We start from the raw sequence: 16,118 nt of genomic DNA, 5'->3' as shown, positions 1-16,118 counted from the left end.
ACAGATTCACATCCTGGGCACGGACCTATGCACCGCTCATCAAGCCATGTTGTGGCAGCGTCCTACATACAAAATTGAGGAAGATGGGCTCAGATGTTAGCTCAGGGCCAATCTTCCTGAGCAAAAAGAGGAAGACTGGCAACAGTTATCTCCGGGCTAATCTTCATCACAAAAAAAAAAAAAGAAAAATATGAGGGTCACCAAGTCTTCTATAAGGACCCTACCCACTAGGCTAAACTTTTAGAGTCAAATAGTCTGGCTTAAAAAAACAATGCAGGGGAGGACAAAAAAACGCTCTATAAAACTATGTCCTAGTCAATACTTAAGTCATAAACATAGATAATTGCTCTGCTACAAGCTATAAAGTGCAGATGGAAAACAGCAGTCTCACTACAGGTTACAAATGAAGTACTAGTCCAACAGCACATCTCAACAATGATCTTTGCACAACAGCATTTTGGAAACCTCCAAAAGTGAAAAACAGCATAATATAATCTTTATATAAAATGCAACTGCTAAAAAAACCACAAAACTCTACAATGTGAGAACCTCTACAGTATCTTTTTTAAGTTTATGGGTTAAAGATAACTATCCTCATTTTACAAACAAAAAAAATGGAATCTCAAGAAAATACTTTATCTAAAATTATCATCATCATTTTTTACCATCATCCTAGTCATCAATTACAATAGCAACAAAATAATGAGCACTTACTCACTTTAGGCACTACAAGACTCCTTATATTCACATCTGACTTAATCCTTATAGACACCTTGTGAGGTAAATTATCCCCATTTTAAAGATTAGTAAACAGGTTGAAAGAGGTCAACTAATTTGCTAAAAGTCACAGCACCAGAATTTGAACTCAAATTTGTTCAACTTGGTACATTAAACTAATTCACTTATTGCCATTCTCTTTTGTCTTTTGAAACATGTTCAAGGATTTGTCAACCAATGATTTCAGAATAAATACAAGATTACCTAATTACTACACCTCCAAACCCATAAAGAATTGATTGTAAAATCCCCATTCTCTACAAGGGGGAAAAAAGACAAAAAGCCACCTGCTTAGAGTCTCAGAGCTTAACTGCCAGAAAAGAAAACAAAATGGAATATTGGCTACTTATATTCTGAATTCTAACTATAAGGAAACCCAGATTCCTAGCACATTTACCTAGAATAGGTGACAATAACCCCAATATTTCAGCTAGTTTGCACACACACAGAAAGTTAGCAGGATTATGTCAGAATCACAGGGAGGTTTAGCACGAGCTGTTTCTGAAAAGGTGAAAAAGACGTACAACCTGCTGGAGACAGGCATGAGTTTATCTGAGAAACATTAAGTGCTTTCTGAGATCCTCGTATCTGTGGTGCTGAAGGTTCTAACAGAGCAGGGGGTAGACAGGTGTGTGTGTGTTGAGGGGATGGAAGTGTCCAAATTCTGGTGGATCTTAAAATCCAGATAAAGTTTAAAACTGACTCTACAGGTGATGAGGTCTTATGTCACCTCTTCACCAGGAACACGGCATAAGAATATGTGTATGACTCACATTCGTTTCCAAAGACACTTTCTCCCTACTTATTAACTCATCTGACCTTCATAACGACCATGATCATGTTTATGACAAGTTCATAAAGACACGAATGTGGTTTTAAAAGTCAACTGACCCGGAATGGAGACCGGAGAATAGTGAGGTTATATTTGAAACATGCTTTCTCGCATTATTACTTCTCCTGAACCCTACAACAAAACTGGAAGGCAGGCCGACCGGCCGGCCAAAGGCTACCGTCCCCATTTTTCAGATGGGAAACCGAGGCTGCGATAAACGGGCTGCAAAAGATCATAGGTCCGGCAAGTGGCAGACCCGAGACTCCTCCCAGGACATCAGACTCTAACTCCTGTACTCCTTCAACTCTGAGAGGTGACTTTACTGATAAACAAAACTTTAACCATCGGACTTAGGGTTTTCCGAGGGCGGCCCAAGAAAACCAGGAAGTACAGCCCCCTGCATAGACGGCTCACTCCCAGCCCATAGCCCGGGGCTCCGGGCAGCGGAGCGGACTCACTCGAGAGGCTCGCGGCCGGGAATCAGGCAGCAGCCCCGGGGTCGTCTCGGGGCGGCCTCAGCGGCCCACAGCCCCGTACCCCCGGGGGGTCGCCACGGACCCGCTAAGTACCTGTTGAAACCCGGGAAAGGAACGTCCCCTCCGCAGGGAGTATCTGGGGCTAGGGCCCAAAGCCGGCACGCAGCCGCTGGGAGAGCAAAGGGCCTCGGGAAGGTACCCCGCAACCCAGGACCCGCAGGGGTCGAAGGGCGGAAGCTTCCCAGTAACCCCCGCCCCAGGCGGGGGCCCGCCCCGCAAGTCACGTGAGGAAAAAATACCGGTAACAAACAAAGGGGGAAAGGAACTCTAGTCCGAGGGGTAAGGGGAGACGTGGAGGCGAGGAGCCCAGCTTGGGGCACGAAGGAAGGGAAGGACAGGGACACGGGGCTGCTCGTTACCAGGGGCGCCGTCGCTCTCGGCTTCCGCCGCCGCCTCCAAGGTCTTGCTCTTCCGCTCGCGCCGCTGGAGCGCGCGTCAGGCCTCGGCTCCGCCCCCGTCGCCGCGGGGCCTTCTGGGGGCTGTAGTTTGCGCCAGGCCTAGGCCCCGCGAGCTGCCTCTCGGTCACGTTGCGGGGGCGGGGGGGGGGAGGAGGGTTCCTGGCAAAGTGGCGAGGGTGGGAAGATGTTTACGCTCTCTTGCTCAACCCGCCCCACTTCCCCTCAGCTAGAAACGTGCTCAAATGTCTTTACATGTCACGCAGTCAGACCATCCCCCTTCTCTTCACAGCCAAGTTTCTTGAATAGGGTAGTCTAAACTCACTGTCCCCGCTTCCTCCTTTGTCCTCTGTATTGCAGCTTCTGCCCCTGCAGAAAATGCCGTTTTTGCCATCAGTGTCCTTGTTGCCAAATTCTTTGGAGGTATTTTCCAGTCCTCTAACTTAAAGTTTAGGCACCATTTGACGCTGTAGGACATTATTTTCTAACACTATGCAGGTTTACCTTCCTCCTTTCAGGTCATTCTTCTCAGTCTCCTTCAAGAATTCTTTTCCTAACTCCCGTCTTAAATATTGGTGTTCTCCAGAGTTCCAGGTAGTGGAGTGGGGGAGGGGACACTCCTGCCCCTTCTCTCCTGATCTCATAGTTCGTATTCCCAACTTCCTAGACATTTCTCTTCATTCACGTACCACAGGCATCTCAAATACAGCAACTTCAAAAGTGAACTATCCCGTCCTCCCTAATCATTAATATTCACTCCAACCTTCAACCTAGATTCCTCCTTCTCTCTCACTTCCTCTTCCACCCATGTCCATATGGTCACCAAATCTCGTAGAGTCCATGTCCCGAGTAACTCTTCAATCTGTTCTCTCTTCATACCCACTGCTAGTGTTTTGACTCAGGCTCGCATCATTTCTTATCTGATTACTGCATCAGCTTCCTTACTGGTCTCTGGACCTCAGTAACTCTATCCAGTCTTCTCTACTGCCATCAGGCCCATTTATGCAAACGGCAAATTTAATCATGTCACACTTCTGGTAAAACGCTTTAAAGGATCCACTTGATTGAGTTTGGGAAGAAGAATGGAGGTGAATCCTTTGGGTGGCTTTTACAACATATGGATGCCAGCCCCACTACTCCCCTCACCCCCACCCCATCCCATATTGTGGCTGGGAGATTCAGAGAAGGGAGATTTATAGCAAATCATATTTTAGGATAGGTGGGCCTTTTTTAAAGTTCCGCAGGTGATTCAATCCTTCAATAGGATGTATTTTGGTTCATACTATGTACCAGGCATTGTGCTGGGTACTGAGAAAATAATGGCGAGCAAGACAGACCTTGTGGAGTTTTCATTCTCTTGGAAGAGGCAGATATTAATCAAATGATTCCATGCCAAAAAACAAAACCAAGAACAACAATAAAACACAATTACCAGCTGTGATAAGAATTATGCAGGAAAAGTAATCAGTCCCTTTCCTTCTGCCAAGTGCCCCAGCCCAGCTTGGGAATAAGTTTATGCGCCTCAGCCTGTCAGAGTCTCCCAGGAGCTAATCTGATCCCACTCCCTCCCACATACTCCTGGATCTATGAAACTACTGTACTGCACTTGCTCTCGCCTTTGCATAAGCTGTCTCTCTGTTTGGAAAACACTTCCCGTTCTCCCTTGATTAACTTCTACCCTAATTCTCCTCTATTGGACTCAGAGCAAATCCAGTAGAACACCAGCCACATGGAGGGATTTTCTGAGGATTGGACTGAGTCAAATGATAGGTCCCAGGCAAGCAGAACTCAGCTGAGAAGGGGAGCCAGAAACAGTTGAATGTAGGCTACTGGGAGCAGGTCTACATTAGCCATTTTTGAGCTATAGGGCCTGAGCCAACATACTCATCCTTCAAAACACACATCAAATATCACCTCCTCCAGGAAGTGTTTGCTGAGCTTCCCCAGGATGAACTACTATTCCCCCAGTCTCTTTCCTGGGTACTCATTGCACCCATGCTGACCTCCCTCCCAGTGATATGCTACGGCCAGCTCATACCAGCTTCGAAAAGCCAACTGTTAAATTCTCAGGAATTTTGCAAGTCAGTTTTTAAATCATTGGTAGCTTGAAATCAGCTGTGATGGGAGTATTTCCACCATCATGGAAATCAGCAAATGACAAAGCAGGGCCTTTTTTTTTCTTGAGGGTCAGTTGACCAGCATACCACAGCCTGGGTCATACCACACATCTCTACATTGTATTGTGGTGATTACCCCCCTATTAGATGAATTTCTTGTAACTTCATTTAGCAAATATTTATTGTTGTTAATTACTATGCACCAGAGACTAGCAAGATACTGAAGGGATATACAGTAGAGAACAAAAGAACATGGTCCCTACTGTTATGAGCTTACAATCTAGCAGAAAGAAAATAAACAAACACCATACTTACAAATTGAGCTGGGCCACTTTGTGATAGAACATTCCGACAATGAGCGGTGGTGGACATAGAATACTACACTACTGTGCTTTAACAAGGCAGTCCAGGAAGGCCTCTCTGAGGAGGTGACCTTTCCACTTGAGCACGAAAGGGTGAGAAAGAGATGGTCAAGGGGAGAACCAGAGAAAAAGTGTTCCAGCCAAAGGGATGAAACTATACAAAGGAAGAGCTAAGCTGTTTGAAGGACAGAATGAATGGTCGGTTTTGCTGGAACGGTGTGATGATTAATTTTATGTGTCAAGTTGACTGGGCCACAGGGTGCCTAAATTAAATATTATTTCAGGGTATGTCTTCCAGGATGTTTCTGGATGACATTAACATTTGAATCCGTGGACTCAGTAAAGTAGACTGCTCCACTCTCCATTGCTTCTCAGCCTAATTGTATGAGCCAATTCCTTGCAATAAATCTCTTTTAAACATATACATATATATATATATATATATATACACGTATATAGGAGATATACAGAGATAGAGATGTAATATATGATAGATAGATAGAGAGATAGATAGATATCCTATTGGTTCCTATTTCTCTGGAGAACCCTAATACAGATGGAGAGAGTGTGGGCTGAGTGATCCAGATGACATGATGAGGTAAGTAGGACCAGGTGTGCACAACCTTAAGGCCCTGGTGAGAAACCTGGGTTAAATTATAGCCACCAAAGTGTTCAAACAAGGGAGTGATGTTATCTGATTCACATCTCAAGTACAATCACTTCTGCTTTTGTTTGGAGGACCAGAGTAGAAGTTTGAGCCCATTTGGTGCATAGTCTAGGTAAGAAATAATGAAACGAAGATCTGGCAGTGAAACAAAGTGGGTGGATTTGACATGTATTTTGCAGATTGAGTCAATAGGACTTGATGATAGATTGAATGTAGGGGAGGTGGGGCCAGAGGCTGGGTAACAGATGGGCTGGGGAAGGAGAGAGAGGACCCAAGGGCAGAAATTGTTTATATTCATCTTCATATCCTCAGCCCCTAGAATAGGGTGTGGCATGTAGCAGGTGTTCAATAACTGTGTGTTGAATGAATTTATCCATTCTGGGTGCTAAGCTCTGCGCCCTATCACTGTCACGTTACTTCATACAGGGCCTCTACTAGTCCATATAGTACCTTTGTGCAAATTAGGAAAAAGCGCCCCTTCCTCCAGGGTGCACAGATTGATGAGTGGAGCGTCGGCTACATTTCAGGCCCCACTTACCCCCTCAGCTGGCATCATTGTGCAGTGCACAGTCTACACAACCACAAACATCAGCCTTGCTTAACATCCCTGGGAGATGATTTAGTGGCATTAAGCCCGGGGTTCACAGGGAGAATTTGAGTTCCAGGGGAAGGAAGCTGCCTGCCTGGGCTCACCGGAGCTGCTGCTGTGACTGAGATTCAAACCTTTGCCCACTGACTCCCTGAGGGCTCTTTAGCCTTGGAGCCACGTTGTCTCTCCCAAATCACTCAGCCCATCAATAAAAAGCTAAATTCAAAATGGTGAGTTTGCTTCCTTGAGTTTCTCATCTGTCTCAGTTACTATTGTTAGAGTATTTCACATTTACATAGTATCCAATAAGTGCTCAGCGCCTTACAAAATACAATAAAGGAACTCGAAACCAAAGGACCTTGATTTTTTTTTTTAACAGAATAAATAAGGAATGACTGGTTAAAAGGGACCTTAGCTCTTGGATAAAAATGAACTGTGGCATGTTGGTTTAAGGCGTTGCTGCAAGCAATAGGAAAAAAAATATGCTCCTGAGCAAGCTGTTTTTCCATTGCATCCCAGACCAGAAGAGGAGGGGATATTGGAGCAGCTGGCTTCAGAAATGTAAACTAGGGAGGGGGTCTAGGTTGGGGGTCAAGGGCAAAAGGAAGAGAAAGAAACACCTAAAGGAGGAACAGGATTCTCCCCTTTAATAAATAATAGCATTTAACATTTAGCAAGGGCTTAATATGTGCCAGGAACTGTGCTAAGCCCTCTACGTGCCCTATCTGACTCAATCGTCACACAATCCTACAAGATACGATCTATTATTACCACCATTTTCCTTTGGAGGAAGCTGAGGCTCAAGGCTACACCCCTAATAAGTGACAAACCTCAGATTTGAAGCAAGACAGTCTGGCTCTAGAGTCTGCCCTCTCAGCCACAAATTAAACCACCTCCTACAGATGTTCCTGATGCCAGGTGCCCGGTTTTAGTAGTGTGACCCTTTGGAGTCCTAGGATAACTAATAGAGGATGTCTGGTTCTCAGACTCTTAGGCATTCCATGTTGCCTGTCTGTTCAATGATTGGGCCATGATCATCTCCAGCCCAGCTTCGAAGTGGACAATTTGAACAAGGCATGTATAAGAGAAAAACTGCTGGGAGACATTTCACAATCTCCTCAGAGTTTTAATATCCTCCCAATATAATATCATAATTACCCAGATGGTATGGAAGATGGAGGAGAAATGTTATCAGGAGCGAGCGACTAAATGAGCCTGCCCTTTGGAAATGTGGGCCCTGATTGGTCTCTCCAAACTTGAGCATTCTTTCCTTTTGTGATTTCCAGCCAATAAGCACAAAAAGATCCAAACTTTATTGGATTTTGGGTGGTTGGATCCCTTTCTCATGAAGTGCTACTATCTAGAATTGTATAGGTCTTAGGCATCAACTGGAGGAAAGATAAGACTTTTTAGGACACTGGGAGGGCAGAATATCAACAGGTACTCTCATTTAATTCATAAAAAAAGCAGGATAGAGAACTCTGAGGAGCAGCAATGACTCCAGACACCCAAGCCTAAGTTAGGAGCCCAGAAAACTCTCCCACCTCTAATTGAAGCTACCTCAGAAAGGGCATGGCAGCAGCTATTGTTTTGGTTGGCTCTCTGGGTTGTGAGCTCACAGTATCTGATGCTCTTACCCAACTGTGAGCTGTGCCAGCACCCCCATCGCACACACACATACTCCCCTCACAATTAGCTTTTCTGCACCAAGCCTGTTCCGTCTGCCCCTTGACCTCAAGACTTGTATGGCTAAGTTCTCCAATGCCACAATGCCCGCTTGGAGGGGAGGGCTTAGCGATATTATGCCCATATTCATCCATATACATTACACAAAGTTTTGCTCATAAGGAACAGAGATGAATAGGGAACAAACAGATTTTTTAAATTACAATGTTAATTCGTTTTTGCCTCAGGAGAGTCATAGAGGCAGAGTGACCCTTCTTCAAAGTTTCCTTCCCAGCGCACAATCCCTCAGTCCCAGACTCTTCCCCATGGCCCCAGAGCACTCAGAACACCCTGTCCCTTGTCAACAGCACCTAGCACAGTGCCTTAAATATAGTAGAAACTTGATAAGTATTTGTTAAACAATCATCTTATCTATTCAACAACAGAACATCAAGAATTTGGCAAGACACATCACAAAGAGTTACATTCTCAGGAATATCCTAGAATTTGTAATCCAGTCCCTCATCTAGGGCAGCGGGGCCCCAAATCAGCCCACTTAACTCAAGAAAGCAAGAAGCCCAGCTCCAGGCAGACAGAACTTCTTGTTACTCTCCAAACCGCCATATCATTTCACACCTCCCTTCCTGTGTATGTGCTATTCCTCCAGCCCGGAATGCCCTGTCTCTCCATCCTCCACCTCCATCAGCATCCAACTCATGTCACCTCCACGAAACTTCCCTGGACTAGCAAGACACTTCTGCCTCCTCCTCCCAATGAGCTCTCAGAATCCTTAGTTATAGCGCTCCCCACCAAATCCTAATTATTGATGTGTGTCTCTACCCCACCACAGTGAGTGTAACTAAACACCATGTATGGCACATGGGCCCCACATTATTTTTTGGACAAACTAGTCCTCTCCCTATCATTTTAGAGGGGGCTGGGAATGTGGAGCCAAGCATAAAATCAGAGGAAATCAAGGAACCAATGACTTTAGTTTACACTCTCATTCCTCAAGAACGCTTTTGCACACAATCCCACCTAATTCCTTTGCCTCCAGAAATAATGTTGCAAAGCATAGGATGCTTTGCCTGGGAGTAGGCAGAACTTCACAAATTTCTTGACCTGGTCCCTCTACCCATCCTTAGTCTGATCCATAATAGTTAAAGATCTCTGGAGCTGAATAGCTTGGGTTTAAATCTTAGCTCTACTAATTACTAGGTGTGCAACTTTAAGTAAGTTACTTAATCTTTCTGTGTTTCAGTTTTCTGATGCATAAAATAATAATAATAGTGACAACACAGAAGGTGGGGAAGGGTTGTGAGAACTAAATGATACATTTTATGTAAAGTCCCCAGCTCCTGGCATATAATAAGGGCTCTATAAATAGTAGCTGGTTCGTAAGCAATCCAAACTTAAAGATGACGAAACCATTCTATTTAAACCTTCAGAAGGCTGGGTTTGTTCCAAGACATCCTGGGCAGGGAGGGGCTGTTGGGACCACTTTGGAGTTACATCTGGAGGCTCAGACAACTGGTATCACTGACCTTTGGTTCTAATCTAGATCCATCACTCACCAGCCATAGACTTCGCCGAAGTAGCTCATTTTCCCAAAGCCTGATGTCCCCAGTTGGACTAGCAGTACTGAACTGTCTCACAAGGGGGTGACGAAAGGATCAATTCGTGTTAGCAAAGTGCTTTGCAAATGTAGCATGCTAAATATTAATGGGTCTCTCTGAGTGTCGGGAAATGTGCAATCTGAACTCTGCTCAGGGCGAGCTGAAGGTGGGGAGAGCAATTCTGGGCAGTCCAATTGCCACATCCTTGGTCTAATTGGGAGGTGGTGGTGATGGAGGAGGAGTGAGCACAGCGAGCATCTGGGGGCTGGGCAGGGCTGCAGGATGGCAGCTCTGGAAGGCAGGATGTTCTGAGGAAGCACCTAATCCACAAATAGACAGAAACCTAGGGCAGGTTTTGGGTGAACCCAGAAAAGTCCTCAGGCTTTCTTTACAAGGAGCAAAGCTCACTGCTTGCTGTTCTCTTACTCCTCAGTTCTGGAGAGAACAGCACTGTAAGGATGTCAGACATCTGAGTTTTTGTCCTGCTCTCAACCTCCCAAACCACGTGGATAGGGTGATAAGTAGACATTTTTTTTAACCTTAGCCAGAACTCTCAGTGCAGAATCTTTAGTGTGGTCAGATAACAGGGACTCTCTGCCTGTGTAGCTGCTGAACAGCTGTGGAGTAAGGCATCCTTAGGACTTTGCTCAATTGCCATGTCTTCCAGGAAGACTTCTTGGATCCAACAATATTGATCTGGGAGCTCCTCTTTGGGGCTTCCATCATGCTCTGTGCTTGTTCCTATAAGTGTATGTAACAGACACTGTCAGTGCCCTGCCCACATCCTCTTGGCACCATCATTTCCTATACACCCATGGCTTTCCTACACAGCCTATGGCCATGCATGTGCTCAGCCAGAGAACAGGACAAGCCAGAAGGTGGGAGTTAATGGGAGTAAATACCCCAGATTCTCACCCTCAGAGGGGGGACGACACTGAGATAGCTTCTGCGGTAGCTCTGAAAAATCCCCAGTGGGATTGAACTCCCATTGCCCACAACTGTAACCTGCTCATGAGTGCACCCTGTATTGGTTCCCTTTCCTTCCCTGTCTCAGCTTCTCATTCCTCCACTAGTACTTCCTGGGATCACTGCCTGGGGCTGCTTCTGGGCACCCAACCTAAGACACTGCACTTACCCTGCTGTATGAGCACTATCTGTTTGTGCCTCTCTTCCTCCCTAGACGTAAGTGACTTAAGGACAGAGACTGTCTCCTTCATCTTTTTATTCTCAATGTTTTGCATCATGCCTGGAACATAAGGGCTCAGTATATATTTCTTAAATGAATGAATGAGTCGAGTACTGGGCCAAAGGATGATATTAATAATAATATCTGGCACTTACTGAGCTCTTATATAATATTTCCCTCACTATTCTCAATATCAGCCAAGAACCTGGGAATTCTGTCCAAGGGCTTAGAAGGAAAACAAATACCAGTAATAATTGAACTTTCCAGATGTGGTCAAAACTTGCCTGCACACCCTGGCAGTCAGCTTGCATCCTGGCGGGCTACTCCCAGAGAGCCCTGCACGTATGTCTCCTGAAGCTCCGGCCTTGGGGAATTCATCACTTCGGGTAGGACAGCGGCTTCTGCCGTATATAACAGCAAATGCTCCTTTCTCCTCATGCCAGTTCCTCAGGCCTCCTCTCTCATTTTTGTTCTCCACATTTAAAAAAAAAAAAAAACTGGCTGGCTATTTTTCATGAATTTTCTGCAGTATTGCCTTTCTTCCTGACTTTTTTACTTTCTCAGTGCTGAAAGAAAGGAAAGAACATGAATCTGTAAGAATAGTGTCCAAAAAGCTGAAGCTAGAGAAGGAGCGAGTGCTCCAGGAAAAGCTAAAAGCAACCAAAAGGACTCAGTAACCACATCTGGAGAAGAACATCAAGAAAAGGCTAGGGGCTGGCCCCCCACGGCCGAGTGGTTAAGTTCGCACGCTCTGCTTCGGCAGCCCAGGGTTTCACAGGTTTGGATCCTGGGTGTGGACCTAGCACTGCTCCTCAAGCCGTGCTGAGAGGGTGTCCCACACAGCAGAATTAGAAGGACCTACAACTAGAATATACAACTTGTACTGGGGGACCTTGAGGAGAAGAAGAAAAAAAGAAGATTGGCAGCAGATGTTAGCTCAGAGCCAATCTTTAAAAAAAAAAAGTCTAAACCCACCATTTGTGGAAAGTGTGGGAATGTGCATGTGACAGAGACGAGGAGTTAAACTATCCCACCTTTGTTTTTTTCCCCACCTTCTCCAGTCTCTACAAAGGTGTTCAAACTAGAAATTATATGGTAATCAGTATGAGAATGTATAGAAATCCAGCAGAAGGAAAGCACCTAAGCAATTTACAGTGAGGTCACATCATAGAAATTCAAATATTGGCATTTGGGGAAAGAAAAACAGAGACAAAGAAAGCTAGAGAGGACAAGCAAGCAAGTGCAATTTAAATCGTCTAGCACATTCTGCCTGCCTTTCCAACCAGTGAGCAGATGCCCCAGTTTGAACATGAGATGGGAGAAAATAAAATAATTGCTAATATTAATTGAAATACTTACTATGTGCCAGGTGCTAGTCCAAGGACCTCACATACATTAGTGAATTTGATGCTCAATGTAACCCTATGAGGCAGGAACTATGTTATCCCATTTTACAGATGAAGAGACTGATCCATAGAGAGGTTGAGTAACTTGCTGGTAGTCATACAGCAAGTAAGTGGTGGAGGCAGAACTCAAAATTAGACAGTTTGGCTCCAGCACTCACTAGACTCAGTTCCCAAACGCCCCCAGTAGAAAAAGCATCTAATGGACTAAGAGTGATTCGAGGGTTCAGAGATCCATATCTTTCATACTGCAGGGCTCTTAATGCAAACAAACCGATTCCTTGTGTGCACAACTCAAGAATCAGTCATCTGGTGTGATGCTAAGAATATTCAAGGAAAATTCCGAGGATATGTCAAGTTTAGCTCTCTATGCTCACTTCGAGCGTAACTCTTGTGCTAGATGCCAATCTTCTGTGCATGCAATTTGTCTAGGTCTCCAGGCCCAGGTGGGAAAGTCTCCCGAACAGCTGAAAGAATTTACAGATCTCAGAGGCAGGGAAGGGGAGCACTTGCATGGTGACAGACAAGAAGTATGTATAACTGAAATTTCACAATGATGTAAACTATTATGAACTCCATGAAAAAGAAAAGTCAAAAGAAATCTTTGAGAAATCACGAAAAGTAGAAAATATCACAGGATTTCAAATGAGAAACTATTTGGGCTCATTTTCAAAGAGATTGGACTTGTTTCTAGAAACTATAGTCACGTACACTGGATGTTAATATCAACTGCTGCTAGTTTTTTAGAAGAAGTCATTAAAAAGATTAACTCCTTCGTTCGCTCCACAAATCTTTATTTGGTACCTGTTACATGCCAGGCTCTATTCTTGGCACTGGGGAGACAGCAGGAACAAAACAGATAAAATCCATGCTTTCATAGAGTTTTCATTCTATTGGGAGACTGTCAATTAATAAATAAATATAAGGATAATTTCAGGTAGCAATAAATCTTACTAAGTAGATAAGGCAGACCAAGAGGATGGCAAGTGATGAGTCAAGTAGGGGGAGTTGGGGGTCTCTCTGCACAATTGACAAATGAGCAGAGACTGAAAGAAGTGAGGGAGCAAACCATGGGAAGGTCTGAGGGAGGAGAGTTCCTGAGAGGGAACACCCAGTGTGAAAGCCCTAAGATGGGAACCTGACGGGTTCAAGGGACAGCAAGGAGGTCTGTGTGACCAGAGTGGAAAAGCTCAAGAGTTCATGTGGGCCATGAGAGGTGGCCAGGTGGCCACGCAGGACACTACCATCCGCTGTAAGGATCATTGGATTCTTTTCTGAGTGTTATGGGAAACCTTGGAGGGTTTTGAGCAGGAGAGTCATGTTATCTGATTTGGTTTTTAAAGAGATAACTCTGGCTGCTGTGAAGACATGAGAACAAGCCATCTCTGTTCTCTACATTGGAAATAACTACCTTTTCCTCTGTACTTCCACAATATTTAGCCCATGTCTTAATTATAGCATTTGTTTAACTCCTTTTTGTGTCCCCCCCACACTGGGGTGCAGTTTCCTTGGAGACAAAAATATGAGTTTATTTGTCCTTGTCCCTCCACCTTGCTTGCCCCTATGGAGCCCTCATGTCCACTGGCACACACAATGTCTGGAATAATGCTGAGCAAATGAAATGCTGAATAACTGAAAAACAACTAATATTACAATGAGGCAGGTTTCAACTGAAAAGGAGGAACTTTTGAACAGAGTCAAAAAATTGAATGGTCTTCAAAAAAACAAAGTTCCGGGTTAGAGAAGATGCTCAAGACTTCCAATCTTTTGCAAAGAATGTGGTAGCCTGGCGATTTAATCATCAGATGCGTGATTGTGCCTTTTAAGGGTCTTTGGAACTCTGAGCTTTTGTCATTCTAAGAATAATTGTTAAGTCATGAAAAATAGGAGGTGGTCCATTCAGGAGTTGGCATGATCCACCTCAAACAAGTCATGGTCACACTTCCACAGACATTCTGCCTGCCCAGAGGTGCCTCGATGCACCTTGTAACTTGGTGAACTTCTTTTTACCTATCAAGACTCACCTCAGTGTCCCTTTGTATTGGCTTGTACTCTGAATTAGTAAGATCACAAATGGAGCACTGTGCGCATAATGGCACCACAATTTAAGAGGAATGTAGACAAACTGGGGCATGACCACAGGAGGCTGACAGAGAGTGAGGGGCCTGCAAACCAACTACTATAAGAAACAGCTGGAGGGCCAGCCTGGTGGCGCAGTGGTTAAGTTTGCATGTTCTGCTTCTCGGTGGCCTGGGGTTCGCCAGTTTGGATCCCGGGTGTGGACATGGCACCGCTTGGCAAAAGCCATGCTGTGGTAGGCAGCCCACGTATAAAGTAGAGGAAGATGGGCATGGATGTTAGCTCAGGGCCAGTCTTCCTCAGCAAAAAGAGGAGGATTGGAGGTAGTTAGCTCAGGGCTAAACTTCCTCAAAAAAAAATAAAAACAAGAAACAGCTGGAAGCACTTAGAAGATTTCCTCTAGAGAAAAGAAAGACTAAGGTGCGAGGGTCAGGGTATGGAAGAAACAACAGCCACCTTCAGGTAGTGAAAGGGCTGTCATAGGACACAGGGAGAACCTGACTACGTGCTGTCCAGAAGGCAGAGGTAGAACCAGTGGGAGGAAATTACAAGGGGGCAGACTTCTGTCCTGCTTAAGGAAGCACCCTTTCAATGCCTAGCCGCCATCCTTTCCTGCAATAGGAACACAATGTGTTTTAATTGAACTGGAGGTTTAACAATTCAAGCTATTCGAGAACTGAAACAGGCTCACAAAGCCTCTAGAGCAGCGCTCCAGAAAGCCATGGAAGGGAGTCCTACTGGACTGATGTTAGATTGGAGTAGATCAGGAAAGGCAAAAGCTTTCCCATTAAGTCCCAGCCGTGCAGGTTGGCGGGGGCCACCTGAAACACTGGTGAGAACATTTTGAGGCTACATCTCTGCTCGGCAAGCAAGTACGTGGATGTCAAAGGGCAACATCTGCTGGGGGTAGAAGAGTAGGGAATGGCAGTAAGAACGCCAGCCCCAATACCTAAGGACTCTTCCAACCCTTCAATTGTATGCTTCTCTGTTGTTACCTGCTTGTATATTGGGCCTCAGTGGCTCAGGTGCAACTGCCGGTGTGAAATTCAATAAAGTGTCTTCCAGTCTCCCAAACGGGCACACATTGTTGTATTCTGCAAAATCAGCATGGAACCTCCAACCATGGGCCCTGTGGCTTTCAGATCTGCTCAGAGACCTGGGGCAGCTGGCATTGATTCTGTTTGTTTCCTTAGAAGGAACAGTATTGATCTACTGCACTGTGAAACCTGCTCCTGGGTCACCTAGTTCCAACAAGCAATTCCCTTGTCTTCGGCAGCCATTTCAGAGTCCCCTAGACACTCTACTTCTATTTGGCTCAGCCTCCAGCTATGAGTCTACTGATGCTGGGCACCACTGAGCAGCCGCCTTTAATCAGTGTACTCTCCTTTTCCACCTTCAAACAAAGCCACATTGAACATTTACCTCTTCAGTGCCAGGAACAGCGCTGGGCACAAGGCTGGCTCCAAACCTCAGTCTGTTGTAGACAACAGACAAACAGAGAAGGTACCAAGTCTGATATAGGCAATCTGGCAAAGAAAAGTGAAATTGGGGCTGGGTGACAGGAGAGGAGGGGCCCAAGCTCTGCTGGGGAGTGGGCTGGGCTTGCCAGCAGCTGCTGGGAGTGCTTCAACAGAGGGCTCAGCAGAGGAGGGAGGGGGTCTTGAAGAATGAGTAAAGATCTCTCCTAAAGAAATTAGTACAATGTTATAGTTTGGAAGTCACCTCTAATGACCTGACAAGAGTTCCGAAGATTGGTCAACAAAGTGTGAAATCAGGGCTAGAGCTGGACAAATTGTGAGGAAGATAAAGTTTGGCTTTTCCCTTCCTCCTGGATCCTCTCCCTCAAACATGGACATGCTTCCTCGGGACCAGGACACCGCCCCTTGCTTTAACC

The 16,118-nt window shown here is 45.3% G+C and overlaps 1 protein-coding gene across 3 annotated transcripts in view; it reads right to left on the bottom strand.

The window, feature by feature from the left end:
- R3HCC1L (R3H domain and coiled-coil containing 1 like) overlaps positions 1 to 2,592 on the bottom strand; it is a 95,178-nt gene extending 92,586 nt beyond the window's left edge. Inside the window, exon 1 of one of the 3 annotated variants that reach the window (XM_046653180.1) lies at positions 2,505 to 2,592. The gene's annotated coding sequence lies outside the window, so the exon portion shown is untranslated. Of the gene's footprint in view, positions 1 to 2,067; positions 2,447 to 2,504 lie in introns of those variants that run through there. The other 2 variants (XM_046653182.1, XM_046653181.1) reach the window with 2 other exon arrangements.
- Between the last annotated feature and the right edge of the window lie 13,526 nt (positions 2,593 to 16,118).

This window comes from Equus quagga, chromosome 2, assembly GCF_021613505.1.
Source record: "Equus quagga isolate Etosha38 chromosome 2, UCLA_HA_Equagga_1.0, whole genome shotgun sequence".
Lineage (NCBI taxonomy): Eukaryota > Metazoa > Chordata > Mammalia > Perissodactyla > Equidae > Equus > Equus quagga.
This window is presented reverse-complemented; position numbering and strand designations above follow the sequence as displayed.